Below are 4644 nucleotides of genomic sequence, written 5' to 3' on the forward strand. Positions count from 1 at the left end.
ATATGACTCTCCTTTTTTAACTTGACAAATTCCACAATTCTTCACAAATTTCTAAACATCCTTATACAATTGAGGCCAAAAGTATCTTTCCTTAAGAAAATTCATTGTCTTATCAATGCCAAAATGTCTAGCCAAACCACTACTATGTTTTTCTTTTATTAGATTAGTTCTCATATATCCCCTTGGTATACATAACTGAATTCCTTTGAACAACATACCTTCTTGAATGAAATAATATTCCCACTTACTTGGTTGATCTAAAATAGGTGTAGATGTGGGCACAAAGTACTTCCAGCATGAATCAGAAAAATTAGGGTCAATTTCATACAAAATCTTCATATCATCAAAACCAAGAACTACAACTCTCATTTAGTCATCAGAGATCTTCTTCTTAATGCATCAACAACTTAGATAAACACTCCAATTTTAGGCTTTATGAAAAATGTGAAACTCTACAAATACTCAACTCATTTCATATATCTCTGATTCAACTTATGCTGACTATTTATATACTATAAAGCGTTATGATCAGTATACAACACAAACTCCTTAGGCATCAAATAATGTCTCCATTTCTTTAGGGCTTAAACACTAGCATAGAACTCTTGATTATACACATAATACTTTATTTGTGCATCATTCAACTTTTGACTAAAGAAAGCAACATGTTTATCTTCTTGAGTCAACACAACTCCTATTGTACTACCACTTGCATCACATTCAACTTGAAATACTTTATTGAAATCAAGAAAATCTAATATAGGCAATTCAACAACCTTCTATTTCAAAGTCTCAAAACTTTCATTAGCTCCATGTGTCCACTTGAATTCTCTTTTATCTCCTCTCATTGTCTTAGTCCTAGCATTGCAAATTGTATTGAATTTTTTATGATCTTTCTTTAAAAACTTGCCAAGCCATAAAATGATCTTACCTCACTAACATTATAAGGTGTAGGCCACTCCAGAATTGCTTCAACCTTCTCAGGATCCATCTTCAAACCATAAGCTAAAACCAAAAATCATATATACACAAGTTCTTCTTTTAGGAAAGTACACTTCTTCAAATTGATCAACAACTTTTCCTCTTTCAATCTCTAAAATACCTATCTAATGTGCAAAAAATGTTCTTCTCTATTTTTACTAAATATCAAAATTTCATCCAAATGCATAATCACAAATTTATCCAAGAATTTCTTCAGAACTTCATTCAGTAACCTCATTAAAGTACTCAGTTCATTAGTTGAACCAAAAGGCATAACCAACCAGTCATACAAACCTTCTCTTTTCTTAAAAGCAATCTTCCATTCATCACCTTCTCTAATACCAATATGACGATACCTACTCTTCAAGTCAATATTTTTAAAATACATTGCTCCTCTCAAACAATCCATTATGTCATCCATTCTTGGTATAGGAAACCTATACTTTACTTTATCTTGTTTATAGCTCAAGTATCAACACACATTACCTATTATCAATTTTTAATTAGGTGCTAACACAACTGGTATTGCACATGGACTCAAACTTTCACTGATCAATCCTTTTTTGCAATAATTCCTAAACTTATCGATTAAGATCTTCATTCTCATTTGGTTTCAATCAATGTGGTACTATATTTGACAAACTAGCTCTAGGAATTAGATCCATACAATGACTAATGCTTCTCATTAGTGGTAAACCATTAGGTACATTATCTAAAATGATCTCCTTATCCTTGGTGAAAAATTCTTTAATTTCTACTAGAACTTGGTCTTCTATGTTCTCATTCGGTTTGTTAGGGATTATAGAAAAACAAACATAATTCTCCTTCAAATCCTTAATAAACTATCTTCCTTACATCAAATGTTTTTATACACATGTACATATCTCACCAAAAAATTCTTCAATCAAAAGTAAGGAGACTTGTTTCTTCCCATTAACCCAAAGAGTATATGTATTGAATCTTCCATTATGTACATCATGTCTATCATATTGTGAAGGTCTACCCAATATAATATAACAAAATCCATAGGCATAATATCACACAATAAATTATCATAGTAATTTCCAAATTTTAAATTCACAAAATACTTTCACTTACCATCATCATATTCTCATCCCTGATCCATGAGATCTAATAGGGTTTAGGGTGCTTCAACCTTTCCAATGACAACTTTGAAACGATCTCCTCAAAGACCAATTTTTTGAACTTTCACTATCAATGATCACTTGCTAAACTTTATTTGAAACTCTACATCTGGTCTTGAACAAAATTTTCCTCATAGGATCATTTATAATTGTCTTCTCACTCAATGCTCTTCTAACCATCGGGTTGCTTTCCTTCTTAGGTTCCTTTAGTGAATCTTCATGTACCAAAGCATTTATGATGCTATTGACGTTCTTTCTCAAATTCTTACATTCAAATTATCTATGTCCCACTTCACCACAATCATAACAAGTTCCTTAGAATCCTCCTTTTTTATAGACGCCTTGGTAATAACTACCTCTACCTCAAGATGAACTTTCACCTTTCTACTTGGTGCTTCCTTTGTCTTCACATTTACACTCAATTTTGCTTCTATTTATGACTTGTCATTTCTTGCTTAGATCTAGTATTTTCACCATAATATTTACCTCTTCCCCTAGCGTATCTATGACCTCTTCCTCTTTGTCTTTGTGTATTTTTTTTTAAATTCAATTTCTCTTCAGCTACTAGGGAAAGTTGATAAGCCTCCTCAACACTTTCCATCTTAACTGAATTGATCTCCTATTGTATAGAAGTCCTCAATGATTTTAGGTACCTTACAACTCTTTCCACTTAATCTTCAATATGTCTAAATCTGATATCAAATCTATAAAATTTCTTTATTTATTCTTTTACAAAGCTATCTTTCTAGTTCAAAACTTTGCATTCTTCGAACTAAGTTAATATGATAATCACAATGAAGAAACTTACCTTTCAGCTTGTTCACCATCTTATCCCATGCCTTGATTTTAGTTTTACTTATTTTGTTCCTATCTTTTGGTAGATGCTCCCACCATAAGGATGCATTACCTTTAAGCTCTGTGCTTGCAATTTTCCCTTTCTTCTCATTTTCTATGCTTTCATACTCAGGGTGCTTCTTCATTTCGATGATCCAATCTATCAACTCATCTAAATCCAATTTCCCACTACGTGTATAAAATATGGACACACTTCTCTTTATACTCAAGAATGCCTATGATGAAGAGCATCTCAAGAGGCTGCATATAGCTCTCTATCTATGATGTGCAAGAGTGTTAGTAATATGTTGGCTCTCAAATGAACCTAGTTAGCAACCCTTGCAAGGTGTATTATAGAATGAGATATTCAAAAGAGTAGAGGAAAGAGTGCCAATATCCAAGAATACAAGTATGAAATGCAAAGGTATAAGTTAACAAAGAGTTAAAAGATCCCCTAATTAGACTAGGTGAGCTAAGATATTGCATAAAAAAAATCTAAACTAAGAATGCAAGTAAGTAAATACAAGTGTAAGATGAGTAATCCAAATGTTCTAGAAGAAAACTTGTAACATAACAATAGCATGAGAGTGTAAGATGAGAGAATGAGGAGAGAGCTTTCTTTTAAAGAAAAATGAATGATAGAGATTAAGAGGAAAAATCAAGGGTGGATAATGAATCCCATGTTGACTTTGTGCACAAAAATCTCAATTAAGCAAGACCAACAGTACTATTTAAGAGTCAAAAAATGTGGGGAGTATAATTAAAAGTTATTTTGAAAATAAAGGTTCATTTCACACAAAAACTGTGGCCTCATGTGTAGACAAAAATGCTTTTTCTTTAATTTTTAAAGAGTAAAATGATTTTTTATGTGCACACATAGGATAAAGGGCACTGGGGGATTTTATTTAATTAAAAGGGGACACGTTCTTTCAATTAAATAAAAGACTTAGGATAAGGTGGCCAAACCATAGGTTATAATTGACTAAATGATAAATTGATGATTTGGTCAAAGATAAGTGATAAATAAATTATGCAAAATTGCTAGAAAGGGGGTTCATAGTCTAGAGGAGCATTTTTGGATTATTACAATTGCCCTTCTTTGACTAAGGGGCCCAAGGGATCATTTCCAAATAATTTATCTCATTTGATATTTAGAGTCTGTTAGAGTGGGATTGTCATTGCACCAAAAGACCAATCTATCAATGCCCGATATAACCACTCAACTTATAATACACAGGAGGTGATTAAAACCTTATCAAAAATCCCAAGGGAAGCATTGAACATTTTTCCAATAATCTCCCCCCTAGCGTTACCTAAGGGTCTAAGGATTCCAACCTATAACCAAGCTCTGATACCACTTATTCGAGTGGGGTTGTTGTTGCACCAAAAGCTCAATTTGTCAATGCCTAATACAACCACTCAACTTATAATACATAGGCGGTAGTTAAGCCTTTGTTACAAATCCTGAGGGGAGTGCTAAAATTTTTTCCAACTAAGTCTAGAGAAAATCGAGAGAGAACCATGAAAAAGATAAGGATTCCCATCAAGAAACATCAATTTGAGCTCACTCAGGTGCACAACCGGCCCTAATGGTATGCTGGCATGGTAAGCAACTAATATTTGAGCTTCATTTTGAGCATTTTTGTCATATTTTTTTCACATTTTGATAGTTGTAGACAAAATG

Source organism: Cupressus sempervirens, chromosome 2, assembly GCF_028749045.1.
Source record: "Cupressus sempervirens isolate cs-2001-9-10 chromosome 2, ASM2874904v1, whole genome shotgun sequence".
Lineage (NCBI taxonomy): Eukaryota > Viridiplantae > Streptophyta > Pinopsida > Cupressales > Cupressaceae > Cupressus > Cupressus sempervirens.